This window comes from Symphodus melops (genome assembly GCF_947650265.1).
Source record: "Symphodus melops genome assembly, chromosome: 20".
Taxonomy (NCBI): Eukaryota; Metazoa; Chordata; class Actinopteri; order Labriformes; family Labridae; genus Symphodus; species Symphodus melops.
In genome coordinates, this window is record NC_136710.1 from 17,787,655 (window position 1) to 17,813,950 (window position 26,296).

At 42.1% G+C, this 26,296-nt stretch overlaps 1 protein-coding gene across 8 annotated transcripts in view; it reads left to right on the top strand.

Moving 5' to 3' along the window:
• The first annotated feature begins 1,154 nt into the window (after positions 1–1,154).
• Positions 1,155–26,296, top strand: part of nrxn2b (neurexin 2b) — a 730,611-nt gene continuing 705,469 nt past the window's right edge. For 3 of the 8 annotated variants that reach the window (XM_079370951.1, XM_079370950.1, XM_079370952.1), the window contains exon 1: positions 1,162–1,553. The gene's annotated coding sequence lies outside the window, so the exon portion shown is untranslated. Of the gene's footprint in view, positions 1,554–26,296 lie in introns of all 8 variants that reach the window. The other 5 variants (XM_079370953.1, XM_079370954.1, XM_079370956.1 and 2 more) reach the window with 4 other exon arrangements.

Here is a 26,296-nt window from a genome sequence, read left to right on the forward strand (position 1 = left end):
TAAAACTTAGGAATTCTCTATATTTAATGTCATATAAGTTTCAGCGACGACAAAAACATGTAACAAAGCTTTTGTACATTTTTAATTGATTTAGATATTTTAGTGTTACATTTGAGATATTACACCTTTAACTAAGTTTTGTCTATTAGTAACATGCGTACAACAATTCATATATGACAACTTTATCTATATAATTCCCTGCCTTAGTTTAAAAGAAATGAAACTCCTTCCAAACCAGAGTCCATAAACACAGAACAAAATCTCTTTATTTATCTGTTGTTTACTGACTTATTTCATACGTCATCATGAAGGAAACAAAGAGCTTTTTTCGTAAGCAACTGAGGATGTGTCATCTGTGGAGCAAAGTACTATGTCTGTTGTTTTCCTCCCTTTAAGTTGAGGATCAAACACAGCTTACAGTGCACTGTTTTGTTTGCATAATTGCCTGCAGAAATGTCTGAAGATGTGGGCAGCCATTAGCAAACAATAGCAAGAGTGCACTTCATAGTAAATCTTCAGCAATTAAGTTAGTGAGTAAGTAGTAGCTGTGGTGTTTTGACTCAGACAATGCAGTTAATTGTATATTTACAACCACACAAAAGGCTGGACTGCATTATTTTTTATAAATGTATTAGAGTCAGGTTTAAAAACCTTTTCATTATGGAAAATGTCAACAGAAGTTGTTTTAACAGCATCGTGTTTCTCACTTTCTGAAAGCCACCCCGCACCAGATGATACAATATTGAAAATAACTCCATAGAAATCAACATATCTTTCCCTTGATGCTCTAGCTTGTTTAAGTAAAGTTCCTAGATCGACATCAGTCTGTTTAATAACCAGCTAAAAACTCATCACAGGTGCTTTAATTCAGATTGTTTTCCTTGGATTTCAATCCCAGACCCTTACTTAGAGATCTTTCACTGTTCTATCCTCTCTAGGTCAACAATGACAAACTCTTTCGTCTTGTTGACCCTTTTTGTAGTCCTCTCTGCCTGTCAGATGTGACAACAATTAAGTGGAGTATTTTAAGGATCACCGCCCTCCCCCGTGTTTCCTCGCCCAGGGTGAAGTAGCCTTCTCCGGCCGGTGCGGGGCGTGTCTCTGTGGGCGGCCTCCTCGGTGCGGTGCCGCTGCCAATGCTGCTGATGCCGCTGTGTCTCCTCTCTTCCAGTGGAGGCAGGTGGAGATGCGTCAAGTCACCCTCGAATAATCGAGATACATCCGCTAGAAAAAAAGGGTAACGGAAGTACCCGAATAAAAGCCCCAGTGATAGGTTTAAATGTAGGGATTTTTATTTGTTAAAGAAAAAAATGTGCATTGTGTTTAGCTTGACAGCAGGGATGCAGGTGGAGAGACTCGGCCAGGACTGTTCACATCTGTCTTGAAGGAGACAGGGGGGAAAGGAAACCTGCGTTCTGGTCTTCTCCGCGCGCTGGATAAAAAAAACAAAAAACACAGGCGCGTAAACTGCATCCAGGCTTTATCCCGGGATATTTACAAAACCTTCCCAAGTCTGGAGAATAATAACGGAGAGGATTGCCGCAAAAACACAAGTAAGGACTTTTCTCTTCTTTGCTGTGACTAGAGCTTCTGTGGCTTTTCTTCTTGCTTTGTGGATTTTCTGAAAATGCGCTCCAAAACCATGACAGGTGATGTCAGGGGAAAGACAAATAAAAAATACACTCATACAGCAAATAATGGACAATTGTTGGCTTTGTTCCGTTGAGAGGGAGCCAGTAGCAAATGATGCGTAACGGGTCAATATTTGGAGGAGATTTGGGAGGCGAGTGGATGTGTTTGTTTTCTGCGGCTCGCGGAACAGACGCGTTGAATCCCGTGCGGGGGAGATGACGGTCATATATGTTTGGAAGCTGCGCGTGACACAGCGGTGGAGCAGTGAGGGAATTTGGAAGGGGATGAAATTGTCGTGGGGCTCGTTGAAAGTCCGTTTGGGTGCTTCTTTGCGCCGTAGATCTGTTTACGCAATGACCAGACGACTTCTGAGAGGTTATTCTTACAGGTTCAGATACTCACTACCCAGGAGATCGTTTTATTTGACCACATCCAGTATTGGATAAACTACAGAAATGTAAATAAAACGTGTTTTACATTCTATCTTTCAAAGATGTGGCCTCATTTTCACACACAGCCTTCTTAATGCGCACGTATACTTCGCCTTTACTCCAAAGCTCTAAAATTGAAATTAGCTGGAACATAAGCCACGCAGGAATCGATCTAAAACTCTCTGCATTTGTCCGAATTATATTTCGGAATTTATTGTGAATTTATCATTAAAATAGGAGAAATCAAATATTTACTGCATGGGAAAATAGGCCACCCGAGGGTATACTTTATTTTCAGAACAGCTGCATTATAATTGGCTAGTGAAGCGCAGACTGGCTGTGATCATGAGACCCTCCGCGGTGTTAATGCTGCCACAAAAGAATTCAAAGCAAGTAAATGCAATCAGTATGATTTGTTAGTAACGCTCCTCTGTGTAGTACGAGGACATTTGGGGGGCTCTGTATTCCCGTGGCTATACTGCGACTGTATGCGACTCCTGCGACACCACCGTCTCGCCAAACGCCCACTGGGGTGCGTAACGGTCTCTACACAAAATCTCCAACCCAGAGGATAAATACCAAGTTCTTCAAATCGGCAGATCCATGGTTCTGAGATATAAGACAGGTTGGGCTGTTAGGTGTGCGTATAGTGATTAAACCGTGTTGTGTAAGACAGGTTGGGCTGTTAGGTGTGCGTATAGTGATTAAACCGTGTTGTGTGTTTGGAGTTCGGGGCAGACGTGGATGATGAGGACGAGAGAGGTGGAAAGCAGACATCACATACAGGGAGAGTCGCTGAAATTCGTCTGCATGATAGTGAAGCTGTGTGAACTTGTTCACGACCGTCACACTCCTCCTTCATCGTTTGATCATACTATTGTCAAGTTGAGTTCCTCTGTAAAAGTAGTCTTTCCATCTTACTTTAAGAAAGAGCGTTATTGAAGTAAAACAACAGGGGAAAAAACACAATATAATGTCAACACCTTGATGGATAAGAGTGACAGAGATTACTTGTATTGCTGGCAGAAGATTGATGAGTTGAGAAGTTTCTTAGCTCTGATTGACTGACCCGAATTCATTGCTTGAAGACCTTCAGGAGGAAAATACAATACAGTGCGTGGATGATTGGCTGAGCCACACACAAGAAGTACAAGGGCTTATTGAGCCAGCTGTCTTATTAATGCAAATGAAGCCCTGTGTTAGAAATTAAGCAAGGTGACTCATTTCCTGGTTACCTTCTCAGGCCAGGACAAAAGGCCACTTAGAAGGACTTCTCTGACACATCACATCACCACAGGGTCAAAAGTCTGTAGGGCATCATCATAATTCAACCAAAGGAGGACAACACAGATATTGCTTTTCTTGTGCACAATTTGGCTTACTCTATTAGTTCCCAACTGGAAAAAAAAAAGAAAAGAAAAACTTTCTGACAATAATGACTCCACCATTAACTCAGTCTAACGAGTCTAGTTTTGACAATGGCTTTAGAAATACCTAAATGACTTCTCCCCCTTTATAATAAAACACACTGCAGGGAGAGAATGGGCGCATACATGATTCCACTTTTGTTCTCAGAGCTTTCAGTGCACTTCATGAAGGGTGCTTAACATTGCCTTTGTGGGTTGAGATGACTTATAATAATTGCAAATTCCCCCGCAATTTGAATAATTTCTCCAGACCTTTTCACTGTTTGTTATTCGGTGAGTGCAAAAAGTGGATTTCAGGTCTTGTGCTTCTCTTTTGTTTCCGCTCATCCCTCTGACACGAGGCCTCCAACAACTTTCTTGAATACAAATGTCATGCTTTTCAACTCTAATATAATCAGTGTGAGTGAACTCAGCATGCCGGGGGAATGTTGCAGAAAACAACACCTTTCAAATATGTCTCGTATTAAAGTGTGCACCTGAGTTCTCTAAATACCAGTGGCAGCAACAACAACAAAAGGCCTCAGCAAGTTAGCTAGCCATTTCCAAGATGTATTAGTCCAACCTACAGCTAGCCTCTTCTCCGCCTAAAGAGTAGCTTATACTGAGATCACCGGTATAAAAGCTGCAACCAGAAAGTTGTATTTAAACGCTACAAAAGGGACTGAGCTGATCAGAGCTCGAAAAAACTAAATCAGTTTTTTTCATTTTGATTTATTCCCATTCGAGTTTGGATGATTAAACAGGTTAAATAATCAGATCGAGCAGTTTGTAGCTGATTTGCTGTGAATGTCAGCTTAGCTGGTTTCAGGGTGCTCAACTTGTTCATTGTGTGTTCACTTAAGACGGCCTGCTAAAGCCCCTAAAGCCCCATTTTACAATGGCCTTCATGACAGCAGAACTTAATGTGCTTATCGCCTGGCTCAAAAAACGTTTTGTTTGTCTGTAGAGCTCATGTTAGTGCAATGTTTGTTTATTGCAGGTAGCAAACATTATCACTTATTCATTTTAATTATACTTCGGCGAAAGAGTTCTGCATGATTGAGGGCGTGGCTGATCGGACTGGCAGGCGGACGATTTATAGCCGCTAGGAGGTTGCTAGTTAAATTTATTGATGAGACAGCATTGGCAATATGGAGACCGCCATAGTTTGGCTTTAAATCTAAGCTTTAGAAAGTAATGAGTGACATCACGGAGACTACGTCCATGTTTTATACAGTCTATCTAGGCTAGTAATATGTCTTTTGATAATTAGGTTATTATTGCCGAACACTTCGGTTCATGTATCTGAAGTCGAGGAGTTGGTAAAGGAGATGTCTGCATGTATTTGTGTGGGTGAAATCTGTAGACCTAGTTTGTTAAAGTTTCTTTGAAAGAATAAAGTTGATGAAGGAGCTGGGTCTCCTGTGACTTATAAGATATTCAGTCTCATGCTGGGTATATTTAGGCCAAGTGCTGCCCTCCAAGCAGCTGTCACATCGGAGGCATCAGTCAGAAAATCTATCTATTCGTAGGTCAGTGTTTTGAGCAGCTGTCATTTTCCCCCCCTGACAGCGAGATGTGCCACTGTCTTCTATCTCACCTCTATCAAAACATGAGCACTCACTCGGCCCCCCCGCCCCTCCCCTCCCCGCCCTGCTTCCCCCCTCCAGTTTACCACAGAGGAGAGTAAGAGAGCAAAATTGGAAGTGCAGAGAATCAGAATGGGTAATCTTCCTGTAATCCCTCGCACGGCTGCAAAGAGAGCAATCTGCCTCATTAACTCACTCTTGTGCCGCTTGCCGTCTGGCCCTCATCCATCTTCCCGTCCAGCCTGTCCACCATCCAGAGAAAAAGAGAGGTTAAGGGGAGCTTAGGGGAGCTATAAAGAAGACACTTGCATGAAAAAAAGGGGAGGAAACGCAGCAGGAAAATGAACGATTTCCCTGTACTCCTCCTCACGCCCTCCATTTTAGCTGTGGGGGCCATGATGAGGGAAGACGTGTGCGGCCTGATCTGTCTGCACGCCCCTCTATTGCTTTTCTTCTTTGATTGAGCCTGAGCAGAGCGGAGGTGGACGAGACTATGATGGAGAGATGGACTGAAGCAGCTCTCATTGAGTCTGAGTGATTGCAGGGATGGATTAGTGAAGGAAAGCTGAATGATCAGTAGATAGGAAGAGGAGGAGGAAGATGAGGAGGATACAGTAGGGCCTATTGATCTGATCAAGTTACGCTCCTCCCTGCTGTGTGGCCACATCAGGAGGACATCTGTGTCGAGATTGGGTATGAGTCATTCTAACAGAACATTTAATACTGAGAATGTCAGAGTTTTTACATGTCTTGTAGGGGAAGGCAAGGTGGGAAGACTATTGGATTCAAAGTTGATGTTATTATTTTTTTTTTTAATTTTGCAGATTTCCCATTTTTTGAATTAATGTGATAACATTGTCAGTCAAAATGTATTTTGTCTAATTAGATATTTTGGAATTCAGTGTCATCACCTTTGCCTTTAGGTCTAATTTGAAAGCAATGATGTTTTAAAGTGACTTCATACGCCTGCTTCTGGCTCCTAGAGGAAAAAAGGGTCCAGTTCAGTTCAAAGCTTTTATAATGTTCTCAACATCTTGTGTTTAGTTTTTATAATTGATAACCAGTTGAGAGACTTGCTGTGTTAAAAATCCTGGATCTGTGCCACAGACTCTACTGTCTTGCACAAAGACTGGGCCATGAATTCATTTGGCAGCTTGTAAGCATGTCTGAATCTTGGGTAAGGATTTTTTTTTTCTTCTTTGAAGAAGTTCTTCTCTGAAATGATTGTAATCCCAGTCCTCTTTTTTCAGATGAGTACACGCAGGCACTGTCAATGAATTAATAAAGATCTTCTTTGTAGCTTCCTGTAAGAGTCTGATCTGAAACATTTGCGTATTTCTCACCTTCTAAAGAGGCTTAAGGGAGATCCTTGGCACGACAGTCAAGGTGAGACTTTCCAAAGTGAAAATATAGGTTTTAATAATTTTGGAATGAAAAAATGGTGCTTTGTCATGTCTGCAGCTCATCTTTCTTTTGCCTGAGAACAAAGTCAGCATGTACATATTAGGACCCGTTTCATTTTTTATCTTTTTGACTTAAACTTGAATGCATTTTCTACAAATATATATATGTATATATATATTCTCTTGCGTGTAAACTGACAAGACATTTTTAAATGGGAAGAAGCCTCAACTTCCTCATTCTGTATCTTCTATTTTTTTCTGGTTTGCACTCTATCATTGAGAGGCATGCTTCTTAGACACACAGGCCCGAAATACACACATGCACAAACAATTAATGGACATGCTACTTAAGGAGCGCGACAGAGCTGTTGGGGGTTCAGTGCAGTACCTGCAGGTTCCCAGCCCAAGTCCCTCATAGCGCTATTTTTCATAATTTGTGTTTATTTTACTCTTCTATTCTGTTTTGACTTGTTGATTTCTGTTTGCTGCAACGCCCGAATTCTCCATTAGAGATCAATAAAGTGATGTCAGATATTATCTTATCTTACAGAGGAGAGAAAACAGAGACAGGGAAGAGAAAGAAAATACAGAGCCTTACTTAAGTACTCTTTTTTGCTAATATTGTGAGAACTACAATATGAAGTTTTTATTTCTGTTAACATGTTTAAAATTTACCTGTGAGACAGACTACAGGCGGCCTGTGGTAGGTTGATGGGAGAGCTGAAGTCCTCTGAGGGGGGTTCAGTTAAGGCATATTTTGCTGTTGTGTTATTGTCATAGTGTAGTAGGCCTACTGCAGAGGGAATACATGTAATGCATTGTAATCGATAGTGATGAGGATAGGTGGTTAACTATGCAATAGTTCCTGAAACAGAAGATAAGGCTGCCTCTTCCTTATCACTACACTCAGTGGAATCCAAAGTGGAGCTTGGAGAACTTGGAGAGTTTTCAGGGCAGGCTTATGTTTCAGGTGTCTCTCTTTAGCATCTGCCAATGAGCTGTTTAACCTTAATTATTCCAGGGCAAAGGCAGCTGCTGTTCCTCAGGTTTAAAAATATCAGCTCAGACTCCCTGCCTCAACATTTGGAGGGCACGTCCTGGACACAATTAGCTGATGTAGCTTCACTTTTGCTGATGATGTATCATGTTCGCCCGCAACATGAAGACAGTCCTTCCTTTCTGAGTCAGTAGTAAACATCAGTGGCTTCTTGTGCACTGCGCGTCCTGAAACCCAACTAACCATGTGAACATGTTCCTCCCATGCTCAAAGTGGGAAGATCAAGTGCTGTTGTAACATTTTCTGTTGTATGAGATTCACTCAGGCCATTTTTATCTTTCACGACTGATCAGGTTTTTTTCAGAAGTGTGTCGATTGTTTCATTTGCTGATCTTTATTTCAAGATAGAACTATTGAGTGGATCCCATAATTACTGATGATAGCATCAAGTCTTCGGTTCCATATTATAATCTGTAGCTAGACAGACTTTAAAAAATATTGTTTGGTAGTTTTCAACTTACAGTAAGAAAGGCGACTAACACATCATTGATTTACTTTCTCTTTAATGTTATGTTATTTAGAAATGGCTTGAATGCTAGCTTTAGCAGTTTTCCACAGTTTGTCAAATTTACTTTGTTTTACATTACGATGTCACTACATTTACATTCAGATTTTCAGGATTTACCGATATGAGAATTGTGGGGCCGACACCGGTACTGATATAGGGGAAGAAAATAATCTAATATCAATATATTGGCCGATATTATTCTTAAATTTAGCTTTAATCTGTTGATTTTTTATTTTTTTTGCTTAATCACTCAAATACAGTTATCAAAAGACTCTCTCTCACTCGAGCGCAACAATTTTAAAGACTTTTTTTTTTTTTTCTCCAATGAGTATGTCTGGGGTGCTGAGAGCCCTCAAGGCTAAGATGGCACTTTTAATAGATTGCCTGTGAACGCACCAGTCATCAGGTTTTACCCTAATGCATGCAATAACAAACAGACAAACCATTTTGTGGTCTCCAAAGAACCAAAAGACCGACTGTGCTTGATTAAATTATTACTTTTCCTGCAACCACCCAGACTGAAATACAATCTCACATCAATCTGAAATCAGAAATCAGAAGTTGCCAGCCGTGGAATTCGAGCTCTTGACCATCGTTCACTTTTTCAACATTGACAGAAGAACGCTTATCAAGTGTCTCGCTAATCTTTTTGACTGACAACATGGTGTACAGTTGTACAATGCCATACAATCGCATGAATCACCATCTTCATTATGTTATACATGGAAAAGAAAGCCACTATGTGAATTTGGCAAATCCCACTCATTGAGCTTTTCCATTCCCCATTTTATCACCCATCCATTCCGGGCTATGTGAACAAGCTAGCATGTGGCTAACTAGCTGTGAAAGGATTCTATTTCAAAGTGGAGCAGATTGCATAACAGGAATACGGGACACAAAAAAAAAAACCCACTAAGAGTTTAATGCTCATAATTGAAGAGTGGGTGTTAGTAACTAATCCGTATGCTCTGGGATATCACTCATCCACACTATTTCTAGTTTTGCATAATCATGCAATTTGTTTGCATAACACTTGCATATACTACACAATAGCATTTTCTTACAAAGCCTTGTGCTGGACATAACCATCAGTTACTTACTCGGTTTTTCTGACTGGGTTTCATACGATCAAATGTAAAGTGATCCTGAAAAGGCATTTTCTTATCTTGAAAATGTTTAATTAATTCATGCTATTGTCAACAAAGCATAGGATAACATTTTTAAAGATGCAAGGAATACAGTCAGGTCAAGGGAAGTTCAGTGTCAACACTTTAAATATGCAGAAAATATGCTTTTGTTCCCCCACACAGAATGGAGCATGACTCATGCACAACCTGTAGTTAAGGCCACGAACGTACAGCGAGACAGGCTTCCCCAGACACCGTTTTAATAACCCCAGTGTCTCTGTTTATGTTGTTTTTTTCCTCCAACGCCTCCTTCTGACTTCCTCGCCAACTCCCTCAGCAGAGCACCTAAAAAAACCCAAGTAATGCTGGCAGTCAAGTACCCTTAAGAGAATTGTTGTTCTCCATCAGACTTTAGCCCTCGCTGAGAAATCCATAAGGCTTTTGTCCATCCTGTCGTGAATGAAAAACACTTATAGAGGAACCGCCCCCACAGCCCGATCAATGCGATGTCCAAACTTTATAAAACACATGCGAGAAAACCTCCTCGATATCACAACTCGCATCACATTCCTCTTGTGGCATTTCATTACAAAAAAACCCCACTTTGAAAACAGCATCAGATATCTTGAAGTATGTAGTATGTTCTTTACTTTACTGAGTTGTGTGCATTTTGAAAAGATGGAAAGAAATAAGATTATTGGTTCTGAAATGTCTAATAGCTACTATTTATGTGGATGCATCACTTCAGGATAAAGAGTTTTGAGATGGTTTTGAAAGTGTGAAATTATTACTAATCCCTCTGTATGACCTATGAAAGCAAATGAGACTTTAAGCACAAAGAAAAGCGTTTGCTTATAGTTATTTTGAATGCATGAAACAGCTACCAGGAGGAATAGGTATGCAGCTAAAAGGGGATGTGTGTACATTTTCCATGGCTAATATTCTCATTGACTGATGCATTTTTCCTGATGGTATAAAGCAGGATGATGAATTAGATTATTTTTGTAACACCTCATACATTTGTACTGGATGAAAACAACACAAAGTGAGCACAGGAGCTGAGAGAGTAAACACGTTTGAATACTTTGCCTTTACCCAGCCATTTACTTTTTCTCTGACACTTTTGTGTTCCAAGGCCTCGGCCACCATTGTGTGAATTTGGTCTGAAAGGGTGAAAGTGACATGCGGTGTAAAAAGCACTCTGACTATAAAAGTGCTGTGGAAGTTCAAGTCCATTTACCATTCACCTTTTTTGACCTAAGAAAGAGCTGCTTAACTGATTCTCTGATATGTGATAATCAGAGTAAAGCAGGTTACGATCATTTCGTATATGTCGGCTTCATGTTGTAGAGCTGATTTTATTTCCCACCTCTGGATGTGGTTTCCAGAGTAGGATGGTTTGCACTCTCTCTTTATACCAGAGAGTGCTTGTTCCTTACGCTCTATTCACCGGCTGAAATGAGGTCTGGATTGTCCCCACCTGTTGGAAGAATGGGCTGAGCGGCAGGGGGCACTCAGGGACCTGATGGGGGTCATGAAATCGAGATAGCATCTACCTCTGCAACCGTGGCCACACTCAGCCCAGACACAACAGCACTTTCCCCCAACCAGGGTGATGGAGAGGGACGGCTATTCTGTGTGCCACAATGGCCACTTCACTGCAGAAATGGAAAAGCTTTGGCGGGCCACAATGGCTCCTTTTTTAGAGAGGTGCTGCTGCAGCTTTCGGCTTGTGCAGCCGGCGTTCCTTCATCAGGCTTTTCTTGTCAGCGATACGACACCGCTCTGTTTGGAGACGGCCACAGGGTAGCGTGGGAATGGTCGCCATTTATCCCGTTGGGCTCTCCCATCGAGCACTCTCAGCAGCCAAGGACGTAGGTTGAGCAGGCAGGGTCAAACAATTACCCACTGCTATTCTCTCAGTCATAATGAGGCAGGAATAGAGAGGCGATGACACCATTTTGTGATTCAAAGGAGAAACACAGGAATGGAATGGGCACTCAAATTCAATCACATTTAGCTCTATTGTGTTTTTAGAGGTGCTATGTGTCTTTCTATCTTTATTTTTGGGGGTAAAAATGTGTAATGTCTATTTATTTTTATCTCTCCACATGTCCTTCTTTAATCTTTCGCTTTTAATAGCTTTTCCAGTCTTGATACAGATTTTCTTTCCCCGTGTGTGTCAGGGGCAAATGAGGCCTGTGTCACATTTGTGCCGATCTGCCACTTTGGCTGCTGCTTTCGCAGTCTGAAGGGGGAGAAGTAGAGACGTGAAGGCTGAGCGTGACAAAATGATGGTAAGAGGAAAAAGGGGGAGAGAGAGGGAGAGAGAAAGTCTAAGACCATCCGTCCCTCCCTCCATCTCAGTCCAGCCGTTTCAATCCAACCATCCATCCAGAGAGCTTTAGTGAGACTTGCTGACTAACCGCTCTGATGCAGTGCAGCCTTTTCTTTAGTCTTTTGGAGCCGTCCCTTTCTGTTCTTGGATGTTAAAGCTGTGCTGCTGCTTTAAATTTGCATTTCTCTTCTACTCTTTGATCAACCATCAACACAAGAATCCGATTCCCTATGAGTTAGATTTCAGACCTTCAGTTTAAGTAAAGTACAAGAGGGACTTCTTCTTCTTAAGTTTTGAATCTTAATCTGCTCAGAATCAGATAAGTCCTGATGTGATTGTTTTGGGATCTGAGCCACTCTTCCCATCAGTCGTGCTAATTGTTGAGCTTTAGCATCTCAAATGTTTCCAAGTCACTCCCTCTTTCTGTCTCCATGTCTCTCTCCCATTTCCAAATGGACTCGTCCATTTTTTCTCTTCTCTTCCAAGCTGGTGTGACACACCATTTGGCCGGGCTGTTTGTGAGGCTGACATGTATGAGGACTTGAGCCTCCCACCCCCCGAAGAGCCACTAGAATGTCTCTGCAATATGGCATGGTCCCTGGTGTACAGCAAGCTGTGAGACAGAAAATGTGTGTGTCTGTGTGTGCGTGTGTGTGTGTGTGTGTGTGTTTCACAGATGGTATTAGCAGGCTAGATGCTTTGGCCTGTTTTGACAGAGTAGATCCCTTGGAATTTATGAGGGATTTCCAACTCGGCCAAGGCCTGCTGGTTGAAATTGAGGACATATTTTCACATTGAATCGATTAATTTTTGAAGTTTTTAAGTTCAGTTTTTTTTTTTAAGTTATCGTGAAATTAAGACATTGCCACCTGAATCAGACATGATGACACTTAATCAGCAACTTTAACTTCAGCAGCTCTAACTTTAACAATATTATTTTTGTTGTTTTGTCTTTATTGGATAGGAATGACATGTTTGAAATGAGCAAAGGGCCGTACATTGGGTACGCAGCAAAACCACAATACTATCACGTACAACAACTGGAAATATGGAGCAAGCCTTCGCTCAATCGTGCTTTCCTTTTGGTTTTCGAAATGGGAAACAAACACGAATCATGATCCAAATGAGAAAGCAAAAGTACATTAAGTTTCACCTTTAGTGATTCCAATATTACACCTGAAATGGTCCAAGAAAGATCAATATCACCACAGTGAATAGCTCCTAGACTAACAGAAAACCTGAGAAACACACTGTGTAAAAATGGAACAAAAAGGTGGAAAGAACATAATAAAAAAAGGAAAAACATAAGAGGATCACAGGTACCCAGCAGACCTCATGCTCTCCAAAACCACAGAATTCTGTGCTTAAAGTCGGCCCCACCAAAGCCCTATCAAACTTCTTCACAGCATTATCGATCCAAATCCCTCTCTCTTGCCAAGCCATTCTCTCCAAGGATGCAGCTATCTGCAAGCAGGGCACTTTGCTCCAGTTACCCACTCTTCACTCGGTAACCCTGCTTTGCCATCGGCCATGAATCTATAAGACTTAGTCACACCTGTGTGGCCCGGAGCAAGTCAATGAGGAGAGAGTGAGTGTGTTTGTTCTCTCCTCGAACATTAACATCTCCATCTTCTGCCTTCACAGAGTGAAGAAAAAGGAGTGAAGTCTCTGCATTCTCACAATGCAGTCCTCTCTGTTTACAATATCCACTTGCTTTTAAAGATTTGAAAAACACATCAAGTCCTCCATTATTTATGTCTGAATACATTCAGTAGGAATCTCTTTTGGATGTTATTCTTTAAATTTAATTTTTAAATTTTGAAATGATGTTTCCTAACCAGAGAAGTCATTTCATATTTATTATACAGGTCTGCAAAGCTGTGTTATATCTATAGACTTTATATAAATGTGGAAGAAGTCTCAGTTACTGAAGTCTGTCTATGACAATCGCCATGTTGGACAATACTGTCTCAACCTATCACCAGGTAAAGACCTGCACGGCGCCCGCCTACCAGTCAGCTCAGGGACGTTACTATGAATCACTTTTTGTCTTTAAATCAGTGTGAAGAATTCAATCCCAGAACAGTGTGTGCCGATAATAACAAGAGCTCATCAGACATGATTTGCTCTTTTTACCTGGCTGGAAACATGTTAATACCTGCTGATATAAAACAGGCCGGTGACTTCAGAAGCTTCTGCAGCCAACCTCAAGGAGACGTTCAAAGAACTGCCAGTGCACTAGAGTTTGTCTCTTGCCTCATAGATAAAATCCTCAGAAAAAAATTGATGCAACAAAGATGTGTAACAGAGGAAAAAAAAAAAAACTTGTGCATTTCAAACTTCTGTTCTTGCACGATGTGACTTGTGTTAAGCAGGTATAATTTTTCAATTCAACTCAAAAAATTCCAGAGAGAAGTCACAGCACAGTATTTTCCCAGAAAGCATTTTAAACTCTGATTTAATTCAACCAAAAGATATGTACCTTGGCAAGAACTCAACTCAACTTTATTTATATAGCACTTCACACACAACACGGTTGATCCAAAGTGCTGAACAGCGCAGATAAAAAAACATAAAACAAAGCATAGACAGAAATAGATAACAACAACATAACAAGAAACAATTTGAGTCCAGTGTAACAAACACTGACAGAGCGATGGATTTTGTTTGCTGGAAAGTTAAAAGCAATTGAGTATGTTTTGAGGTCGGTTTTGAAAACCTCAATAGTGGGTAAGAGGCGGATGGTTGGAGGTAGAGAGATCCATAGTTTTGGCCCTGCAATGGAGAAGGCCTGGTCGCCACTGCACTTTGTCCTTGATGTAAGTATTGCAGAAGCAATTATTCATGGTGCAAAGCCCAATGTGTGACTCACAAGCTCTAAGAATTTCAAAAACCCCAGACATGGGTTAGCTGAGTTGGTTGAGTGGGCATTGCCTTGTCAGTGGGGTTCAGGTTTTTTTTTTTTTTTTACTGCTAGTTAGCAACTATTTGGTGCAATGTCACCCTCCTCTCTCTCTTCCACCATTTCCTGTATTTTTCAGCGGTTATGTCAATGAAAGTAAAGGCCAAATACAATACAAAACAAATACAAGGACACAATAAACTCATTTAGCTACAATTTAAAGCAGGTATTTGGATTTTCAAACTTGAAATAAAAAATAAAATTAAATAAAAAATAAATAAATAAAATTAAATTAAAAAAAATCCTCTTTGTGTTTTTTATTTATTCGAAGGAAGGATTGGAAAGCAGTAGGAAATTAAAGAAAGAGTGAGACCAGCTGTAACCTTGTGAATTGTTTAAAGCACTAACATCGATAGGTGAGTGAAGAGAACTCTAAGTCAGCCCACTTGAGGAGAAAATATTTTTTGCGTCTATAAAGAAAAACCCTAACTCTTCCTCCAAATAAACTGCAAAGTGTCTGAAAGAGTAATGTCCATGTCTTTCTTAGTCTTTGTACAGATATCCTCAATTCCGCCACCAACTGTTAAATGCTGAGTGGCATCTCGGAGAATTTCTCTGACCTTCCTTGATGTCATTAAGTGCTCGTGGCACTTTCCGCAGTGCATCACCACCTCCAGCCTCCTCGATTCAGAGCGAGCGAGCTGAACCAGAAACAATGGGTGCAAGATTCACTGTGGGATACACTGCGAGGACTCCACCACCATCAAGGAAGGACAGGCTTTGTGCACACGCTCCATTGGCAGACTTCAGCACCACATACTTCACAGACAGCTCCCAGCACTGCCACAGTGTTTGAGATGGGGGGCTGTCAATTCAGCACCACGGACAGTTCTCTACTGGCACGCACCGCTCCATCTCTCCCACACCGATATGCCTGCTGCCTCACAAAGCCAGACTCGTCAGCTTACCTTGGTTTTCACTCTCACATTCCTATTGAACAAAGATGTCTTACTTTTCATGTGGAATTTAAAAATTGTCTTGGTAGATAAACCTTTCAACATTTTCTTAATAGTTTGCTCACTCCAGCTCTCTCACAGTGTCTCACTAATTGCACCTAGATGTTTGCTGAGTGTAGGTATCAATTATGAATTAAATATAGATTATTAATTGTGCTACAGAACTCCCAGCATTGATTTCTAAACTGTTGCACTCATATTTCCTCATTGCATCTGAGGAGAATATGAAACCAGCTTTTTAAATAGAAATATTTTTTACACAGTCATTGCACAGTACAGTATTAATGAAACGTAAGCGTGATATTAGCCCTAAGATGTAATGCTTTTTTTTTTGCATTTTTTACTTCATAATGATTTCTCAGGCCTTGGAAATCAAATAAAACTTATTTATATTCTCTTGGCTCTTAAAGTCTGAGAAAAGATGACTCCTCAACCAGTCTCTTTATGTTGCTGTAAATACAGTTTGTGCAAAGACTGATAACTATGTTTGACTAACATGAATTTAGACAGTTTTCCAGTCCTTGTAGGGTCAGATTTTTTGGGCGTGGCGAAATCATAGGGATAGATGACATGTTTAGGTTCCTTTGCATAATCAGAGCGAGAATCAAAAATAACAGCAATGAGCTTTAGCGTCATCAGCTCTCCATCTCGGGCATGAGCTACTGCACGTTTCGACAACGCAGTCCGCTGTTTTGCTACTCAAGCTTCATTCCACAATTACATAGTCCCTTTTTTGAAGATTCTGAAATGCAATCGACAGTAGAGAGAGGCGTTCTTGTCTCCATGAGTCGGCGTGATTTTAGCATCTTTAAGGAGCAACAAGTGCATTTAGTTTCTCACTTCCACCGAATCACACAGAAAATCCTTTTGAGGGTCTTTTTGGAATCCGTGGAAAGTATTGATTGTACTTTTACTTTTTTTCTGTGAATTCTTAAAAAGTTTTCAACGTGTCAAATGCAAAGGAAAAAGTAAGTCGGCAGTTTTATCCATAGCAGCAGAAAACTCCTCTGTGAAGTCGAGGAAATATATAATGAAAACTATAAGTAGAAGTCTGACTGTTGCATTTTTAGTGCATTGTAATGCAGCCAGTGCTGAAAGGAGAGCCAGGCTGTTGATTCATTACCTTGGACAGCTCCTCCGCCTCAGCCCTCTCCCTGCCGCCACTCTCCAGGCTCTCACATAAACCGGCCAATTGTTTCAGAGGGAGAGAGAGAGAGAGAGAGAGAGAGAGAGAGAGAGAGAGAGAGGGTTTCAGCACCTCGGATAGCTCTAGACCTCGGCCTGCTGCTCACTCTCCCCCTGCTCATTTTCTTTTTGCTGCAACACAGAGGAGCTGTTCTTTCAGCACATAGATCCAGGACAGCTCTCCCTTTCTGTGTGTGTGTGTGTGTGTGTGTGTGTAGCTTCTTGTTGGAGGTGGTGCTCCCTGGACAGCTCCCTGCAGAAGGACTGCTGCTTGAGCTTTTTATGATGGATTAGTGGTGTGTATGCCTTTTTTCCTCTCCCTCTCTGCCTCCACCTTTCTGTCTCTCTCTCACTCTTATCCTGGTTTGGCCCCTTGTCGTTGTTTACCTGTCGGACAGTGCGTACACTTTTACTCACTGCTGCTGCAAAAATTAATGACAGCTCACTGGACGTAAAGAACCATGAAACGAGCCAGTCAGGCCAATTTCTAAATGCATTACAAAGGTTGTTTGTGTGTTTGTTGGGCTGTTGGTGGCTTAAGCTGCCGTTTTATTAATTATCGACTCGTGAAAGGCCGGTAGGAAGGTGTTGTGGCCCTTGTGGGAAAACACTACTATGATTATGTCTGATTAACAGCCACCAGCCCTCCAAGCGATAACTGTGCAGAACTTTCTCCTCCAACTTCCCCCCACCTGCCTTCCCTTTACTTGTTTATACCCAGCTCTTGTGTGTAACAATGCTTGTTGTGTCTTTTTATTATCTTTAAATCACGGTCTGATTTGAGGCTGCTGTGATAGAAGCTGAGAGCGAGAACTGCTGCCTGGAGCCCTCCGATGTTTGGGCTGCTGCCGTCAGGTCATGGTACGTTTTGTGAGTTGTGTGTGTCGTGATGAGGTCATGGCGTGTTAAGCTCAAGCTTCTTACTGCACTTAAGGTAGCTGCAGAATATCCATGTAAGCTCTTTTGAAGTGCATAAATTTGGTCTGACAGCGTGTGCAGTTTTCGGACGTTTTTCAGTGATGGAATTCTGGAGTGATTTATGGGGTATCACAGGATAGCGGTTGTGCTCGGTGTGCAATTATAGTGCAACACTGCAGAGTTTCTTTATGTGTAAGTGTGCAAGAATGCATCTAAGTAGGTGAGATTAAACCAAATTAGAAAAGTATTCATGATAGATGAAGTACAGTTTTCTAATAATCCCATTTAACCAAGACTTCTTCGAAACACATGCATGCTTTTTAGGGAAAGATTTGCATGCACATCCTTTATGCATATCCACTTTGTGCATATGTGTGCCCTGTTGATGTCCCCCGGCACCACCTGTGACCTATGGAAGGTTAAAGTCAGTGTGCTGATGTGGCAGCTGATGCCTTTCCCACCCACACAGATGGTCCCTAATAGGCCAAGACACTACACAGGGACAGCTGCTGGGTGTCACAGAAACAGAGAGAGAGAGAGAGGTGAGAAGGAAGCAACAGCAAGTGTGCATTCGATGTTTTTTTGTGTGCAAACAAATAAAAATGCTGGTCTGCTTACCTCTCCTTTGCTGTCTTATCTCCTATCTTCATCCACACCAGTGCTTTGTGAAAACATCAACATCCTGAAGGGAAGGCCAAACAAACTGAACACACGCTAAGCTTTTTCCGTTGCTCACGTGATGTGCAAAAGCCCAACTGTGACACTTTTTTTAACAGTCAGTAGCCAACAAAAAGTTTCCCCAGAAATTCAAAAAATGTTTTTTTAAATGCGATCGTGTTGAGCTTCATTGGTATAAATTTAAATGTCTCTAAAGGGCTTAATGAGCCGAGCAGTACGTTTTCTCTTTTGTGGAAACATTAGAAGAAACATGTTGTTTTCATCTAACAGCAACATATGTCAATATGACATTCTTGATTTTGTATTGCAAATTCTGGCATTGCTATGCTATGATTTGCTTAAAAAAACATCTTGTGGACCGATGACCTTCAACTATATGACAGTTGTCGGTATGCAATGCACACCAAATGTTGACGGGTTAAAAATGTGAAAAAGCTAATGAGAGGAAAGTGGTGGAGGTCACACTATTCCTCTATTCTGTGATGCCCCTGTATGTGTCTGAATGCCAAAAATGGTTAAAATGCTCAGTTGGTAGAGCAGGAGCCCCAATTTTCAGAGGCAACAGTCCTCCATTCATAGTCCACAGGTTTCAAGTCCCAGCCCTGGCTCTTTGATGCATGTATAACCCTCTGTCTCCTCCTGTCTGCTGTAAGCTGTATTATTAATGGATAGAACAAAAATGGAGGGGGAGATGAAGGCACATGTAGTACAACCTGTGCTCACAATTAAAGAAATCCTAGAACATCCAACTACAGTAGAGAAAGCCCACATCCAATCGTGCCAATTCTCTAGTGAATAAACAGTGCTTATGTTTGCTACAGTATCCCTTTGTGTGTGTGCTTGTGGTTCTTCTTACTGCGCAGCAATTGTTATTTATCGTACAGAAAAAGGGAAAGTCACTCAGAAGAATGGGATTCTTCTTATCTGTGTTAGTTTCGGCTTTCATGTCAAGTCAAAGGAGAAGGACAAATAAAAGGTGAGGAAATGAGCTAAAGGTGAAAGACAAGTGATGACTATAAAAAGAAATGAGAAGAAAATGGGCTCGGCTAATGGGAGCAATTTTCGGAGGAGGAGGTGGATGGTAGATCATTTGGTAATATGAAAGAGGAGAAAAATGTAAGGAGAAAAAAAACATCCCAGCTTTTCACTTAACACTTGAAAAGTCTGCCAGGAAAAAAAAAAGGAAAAAAAAGAGACAGACAGAGACGGAGAGGAAATGAGGTTTGGGCGAGGGTGCCGAAAGCAACCTGTGGTTTGACATTGGCTCACCTTGGCCGTCACTCAGTTGCGCAGAGGGGGCTATCTGTCTCCCCCTGGCCCACTCCCCGCTGCTTTAATGAATTTACTAAGGTCTTGGGAATGGCTAATGCATTTGTTTATGGAGGCAGGAAAACAGGTGGCTGAAAAAATTCACCTCTAGCAGTCATGTCCTGGGGGGAACCAAATAGCTCTGCGGGATTGGGCAGAAGTGCAGCTTGCTTCACATTCTGCAGGTTTGAATCCAAATCTTGACCTTTGATTTGTGTCCCCTGAGCTTTTTTAGTCAACATGAGGTTTCCTGACCCATATTGTATAGGTTTGATTTTAGCCCGGTTTTCAGGTTTGTCGGTTAAAAAAAAAAACCTACCCTGAATTACATGTTATTGAAGAGAAAGGTGCCATGGAAATACTTAAACCCAGGTGATTTCCCCCCATGTGGGTTGAGGCTTTGCTTTTCCGCTCTGTCTGCCTGCCTCCTCGTTCGGCCTGTTGCTTTCAAACCCTTGCATTCCTTCATTCATATGCTCCACTGACTGCGTGGCGTCAAATAGTCAGCCCCTGGAACACCGGGGGGAAGTATCCGCAGAGAGATGGGATGTGGAGCTGCAGGGTGTGTGTGTGTGTGTGTGTGTGTGTGTGTGTGTGGGGAGGGGGGAGTGATGGCCCATTGTGAGAAGCTGTGCGGAGGAGTGAGGAGAATGCAACTATCATCCATTCCTATTAGAATATAATAAAAGGGAGAGGAAGGAAGGAGAGATGGGAAAGACACAAAAAGTCACAAGATGCCACGAGGGCAGGGAATTTGCCTTCAGGGTGCAACGTGAGCAGGAGCATATCACTGACTGTATATCCATGTGCATGCAAAGGATGAGAGGTTCGAGAAAGTGAGCAGAAATGGAGAAAGAGATTCTGAATCTGGAGACACAGACCTTTACCTTTTGTGCAGTGTTAAATGCAAAATATGTTCCTGCTCACTGCAGAGCTTTCTCAGACCTTAAGGCCTTTTCTTCTCCTCTGACTGTTGAGGTGTGTGTGTGTGTGTGTGTGTGTGTGTGTGTGTGTGTGTGTGTGTGTGTGTGTGTGTGTGTGTGTGTGTGTGTGTGTGTGTGTGTGTGTGTGTGTGTGTGTGTGTGTGTGTGTGTGTGTGTGTGTGTGTGTGTGTGTGTGTGTGTGTGTGTGTGTGTGTGTAGGCTGCTAGTCTGCTTAACATTGCTAAGAGATCTAGCTGCTGCCCTGGCTAGCATATTTCAGCTCAGTACCAAAAATGGCACATCACCAATTTATTTTCCTTTCCAATTGCTTTTTCCTTTTTTTTGCACAGTGGAGCACTCAGAGTGTGGATTGATTCAAGTGGAGAGATGAAACTGACGAGATTGACTCTGACAAGAAGGTCTGATCACATGGCACAGCCTCAGGACGTTGAAGAATATAACAGAGTTGCAGATGTATTTTTTGACAGATTTTCCTCTATATCAGGTTACCGTATGAAAGATGATAGTATCAGACTGGCAACGAAATTAAGTGACAATAAACATTATCTTCACATTTCATTTGAGTTTAGTTATTAATTTAGGCCCATTTACAGGATGTGTTTTTATTAAATACAAATGATAAGTTAAATGTCTCCTGAACATGCTAGCAGAGGGAAATACATTCCAGTTCGAAACAGAAAAGATTACCTTTTGGGGGGGTAGGAACGTGCACCTAAGATGATAGAGAAATGTGCACATTTGATTTATTTCTTGTAATTATGAATGTGGTCTTAGAAAAACAACAAGGATGGCCATATACCCCCCCCCCCCCCCCCCCCCCTCTCCGCAGAATGGTACAGTCGTCCCCAAACGGTGTTGCTATTCTTTTCCAATTAAGCGCACCTGTTGTTGCAAAGACGCGACACTTTAAATAGGATACATTACAGAGGAGGACGCCGAGAAGAGTTTACAGAAGTTATAACGAAGACATTTACTACACGTTAACAGCACAATTGCGTTATATTCAGTGGTGTGAAGTTACTCGTTTACGTGCAAGCTTAATAGGTTTGGACATGATGCACGAGCAAAAACATGGCGTTTGTGAAAACGGAGTAGGCAAAGATGGAGTGGAGTCAAGTCACCCTGGTAAGTGCTTATTTTATTCAGTTATTAATAACTGTATTCCATGAGATTAGAAACAGAAATGTAGATTGGAGCTACGCTTGTGGAGTTGTAGTGAAGTTACCATTTCCTTAAAGTCAGCAGCTGTTTTTAGAAGAACCACGCAGCTTTTTCAGCAACTTGTTGAAGGAGGAAGCGTCAGACTGAACAATGTCTTCTGAGGGGTTGACAATAAAGATTTATTTTTCCAATGACATATATTCATTATCTGATACGTTTTGTCTTACTGTGAGCAGTAGAATATCCTGAGGATTTAGTCGTTTTTACAAAATGCTTGTCGGGGCTGCAAAACATGAACAGGTGTTTTCACTTTGCCTAATTAAACCAGGGCACTGCGTCAAAGACGTTGAAGCTGTGCTTTGTTTAGCACACAGACTTGTGTTGTAAAGAAGAAAAAAGGTACAGATGAATTTTGCAAATATGCAGTCTGTGCATGCTTGCACAGTTCTAAAAAAAAGTAGGCGTCGTAAAAACAATTATGTGTACTTGTTTTTAAATAGTTGTGGTCTGGACCTGTGCCAGATGGTAGATGCTCCTCCGTGGCTTGTAGGTGCACGTCTTAAAAGCGGCAAGCCTTCAGTGGGTGCCCCCCTTTGTCTGAATTATTACGTCAAAAGGAAGTCTCAATGGGTCTGACTTCATGCCAGGATGTACTTTGTCAAAGAAGGTGTCAGGGTTTCTGAAGTCTCATTTTCTGGTGGATGTCTCTGTGGCTCATTATTCGGGAAACTCTTTGTACAAGAAGTCGCTTCTACATTCAACTTTGCAATTGTGTATTTTACATTTTATATTTAACTTTGACACTGCGCTTTTTGACCACACTTTTATTTTCTGTCTAATTTTAGTATAGCTGCACTGTACTGCTCTGTGTGCCTTTGAATTGCCCCTTGGGTACAAATAGTTTTTTTTAAATGACTTCTTCAGTGCTTTAAAGTAACTCAGGAGAAACAATGTGTGGAAGTCCATGTCTTGTGATTCCATGTCTCTGTGTAAAGCCTGGATGACATCAGGTCGTTTTCCTCCTTTCTGTTATCATTCCTTTAGTTTTGGAGAAGCCAATCTGAATATGTTGCATGGGAGTTAAAACATTAAAAGTGTTTTGTTTTTTTCAAACACCATTTAGCAGAATTCTCAGCCGCACTCGTGCATTGTAAGAATACAACGTTTAGATTTATTTTAAAGTAATTTGAATAAAAATAAAATCTTGAACTTTGTCCTCCATCATCATGACGTTTTTGCTTCTGACTGTCAAAAACACAAAACTGTTAGGCCTTGATCAGCTGATGAAAATAAAATGAAATCCATGTATTGTGCATCTGAATTCTTATTTAAAGAAGGTCTCGCTCACGCTGATAAAACACTAGCTCCGTCTTGAAGGAAGTTAATTAGCAGGGGGCCGCGACTCTGAGGGGATTTTGTGAGCGTTTTCAGTGCCTCGAACTAACTCGGCTGTGTTGACTCATCAGTGATGTCATGACCGGACAAGTCACATCATGACCATGAAACATGCCCGGGGGTCTCAAAGGAAAAGGTCAATCATCAGTGGGTGCACGCTTCATTGGGTTCCTCAGACTTCTGGGTCAGGTGTGTTTGTTTGTTTGTGCTGCCGTGTGCGTTACTTCACGCCACATTAATGCTGTTTTAAGCTTCTGTTTGTCATATAGTTGTATCTGCTCATATTGTTTCTCTGTGTAGGGCTAAAGGTGTTTTTGTTTGTGCGTGTGTTTGAGCCGATGTCAGGGAGTGTCCATGGATCCTCGCCTGCCGGCATGGAAACATCTTTTCTTGTTTACGGGGAAGGCATGTCTCAGAATATGCTCGGCCTTTTCGCAGAGCTGCTGCCCATCGGTATGTGAAGGCTTTATAATTGAATTAGCCCGGCCCTTATGGCCTAATGTTAGAGGCACGCTGAGCTCCATCATGATGTGAAAGGAGGTCAGGGAAGAGTTGCATTGCATGCCCGAGTGTTCGCTCTGCTTTAAGACGGGGTCCACATGGAATGACGTTCGTGCTCATGTGAGAGCAAACTCAGGTGTTTTGTTCTATTTTCAGATCTGAATTCATCCACTTTGTTATTCTCTCACCAGGTTGCCTCATCCTGCCCCTTGTGCCACATGTGGCGTGTGTGTGTGTGCATCTTTGTGAGATGGCTCTGTCTGCTAGATTTACGTCAGTGCTCTGGATGTGGCAATGATTGCTTCATCATCAGCCCCGCTGTAAATCTCTGAATGTTTAACGGCTGCCGGACGTGTCCATCAATCAGAGCGCTCAGTGCACTTAGGGAGCCTGAAAACTGATGTGGTTTATCCAGCTGAAAAGTGTGCGTCATAAAAAAAGTAAAGATTTTGTGTCCAGCATCACTTCATGCTCGACAAATGTAATCAAAATCTGTTATTTATCCCTCACGCTTGTCACTTTTTTTTTTCTCATGGAACTGGAGGCCCTGGGATCAGGGCTGTCCCACTGGCAAACTATCTAGTGCACGGAGGCTGTGATGCGGTTTTCACCCCCAAACGAAGCCGTCTTCTCCCGCCCACAGCTAGTTAGGGAAAATGTTGTCAGAAGGTGGGTGTCCTGTTACTCACAGAATGGAAACAAACCAAGGACAGTGCCAGGACGAAATCTCAGCTCTTCATCTGCAAGGGACAGGATCTGTCCACTGGTTCTTGTGGTCCTTAAGTCTTCACATTTGTGCACAATATTTCGGCTTGCTGACTGTGTGGTTCCCTCTAACATCAGTGCTGCGGTAATGTCATTCTGCTGCGTTTCCAATTTGTAGTAGTGAAAACCAGCAGACTCTGACGTTATGCTGCATATCTCTGCGCCTTGATTTACAAGCCACGAAACTACATCCACAGTCATGTTGTGGAAATACTGTAGAAACGTTTGGCTGCTATCAATTAACAAATAAAATAGGTCTTTGACAACTTATTAACTGCCATCAGACCACAGCGGAGTCAAGCAGTGTAACAGATTTGGGTTTGTGAAGACTGCAGCATCTTCCTGGTGAAGTAAAAAAAACAGCTTGGAATTGGCTGCATGTGTCTAATATACGGGGAGCGCTAATGAACTTAAACGCATCATAATTTAAGATGTGGCTTCATGCCCTCTCGAAGATTGTTCTAATAATGATCTTTAAGTCACTGATAAGGAAGCAGTGAAATAACGAGCGTTGTCAGATCGACTCGTGACCTTCCTAATCCGAGTGTTACATCACAGGATGATAACGAGGTTTGCAATGTTTCTTAAATACCAATGCAATGGTTTCCAGGCATTATTGGATTTCACAAATGGTGAGTCCCATCCCTCCTTTGAGCATGGCGAGGCATTATGTAGATACTTGCTCATGCGTTGCACTCTTGGTGTCAGTTAAATGTGGGAGGGCTCAGTGTTTAGCCCTCAGGGTACATATTGGGATTGGGCCCTTTCTCTTTTCTTTTTCTCCGTTCCATGCTCTGCCTCACTCACATACAGTCGGCCTGTATCACACACAAACACACCGTGCACAGCCGGCGCCCTCATCTGCTGGCCACAGCTAAAAATGCCACAGCGCAATCATTTATTTCAATCGGGCTTCTGTCAGTCCTGTATAGTTTAGCATATCCACCTGAGGATTGAAGAAAAACTGTATGCTATATCAGCTGAACAGCACTTTAGCTCCCCTGATCAACTGTGTGTGCTGCATTCCTTCAGTCTGAGATAATGTACAGCAGCCCATCCATCTAATTCCCTTACGCATTCTGTTTCTGTTTTAATGGCATCCAAGCCGTACTGCTCGATGAAAAATGGCCATTTACATGTCTGTGCTTTTGCATTTACTTATCGGCTGCTCTTACCTGCTGTCTTTTACGTTTCCACCTCTCAGCAGATCAGACACGACGTCCTAAAGACTTTTTGTCTCACGATGCAGCCACACTCATACATTCACAACTAATGGCCCACGATGGGCTTGGAAGACTGAGGTCGGAAACGCTGGCGTTGTGGAGGATGTCGGCGTGTATAACGAGGATTAAATCATAGATGGAGGTCGGGAGCATGTCTGAGTACAGTGTCGAGACACTGCTGTGGTTTAGGTTTTAGCGCACACACACATTCTCACACCAAAGAGGCCAAGCATTAAAGTCCCTGTGGCACTGCAGACGAATGCATGTGTAAGATGTCAGTGTGCATTATTTAGCTTGAACAGGCTGCATTGTTGGTCATACGCTTAGCTGTGTGAATTGGATGCGTGCGACTTTCATCAAGTGAAGGCTCACTCTCATGGAAAGGATGTGCATGAGTAGGCTAATGTTAGCAGTGGATCGCAATGAAGGTGTCGTATGTGAGGTCTCGAGCAGCCGGGCAGGCACTTCACAGAGGGAATAGACTCAATGGAAAGTGTGAATGTGTTCAATGGTGACCTGCATCACACATCAAATGCAACAGAGTCTAATCCCACCACAGTTTGGTACTGTCGCTGTGAGTCCTGCTTTTCTATTCAAGCAACAAAATTTACCATTTTGACATACAAGTAGCTATGGTGCTTGGCTGCAGAGGAGTGAAGGAGGAAAGGGAGGAGGTGAAAAAGCAGGGGGGGGGGGGGGGGGTTGACAGAGGCGGGAGGTTTGAGCTCATTGCAACAGGGGCCACGTACAGCAGAGCCAAAATTCACTGTGGTTACTCTGACTTCCACAAAAGCTCAGTGTGTTGGCGA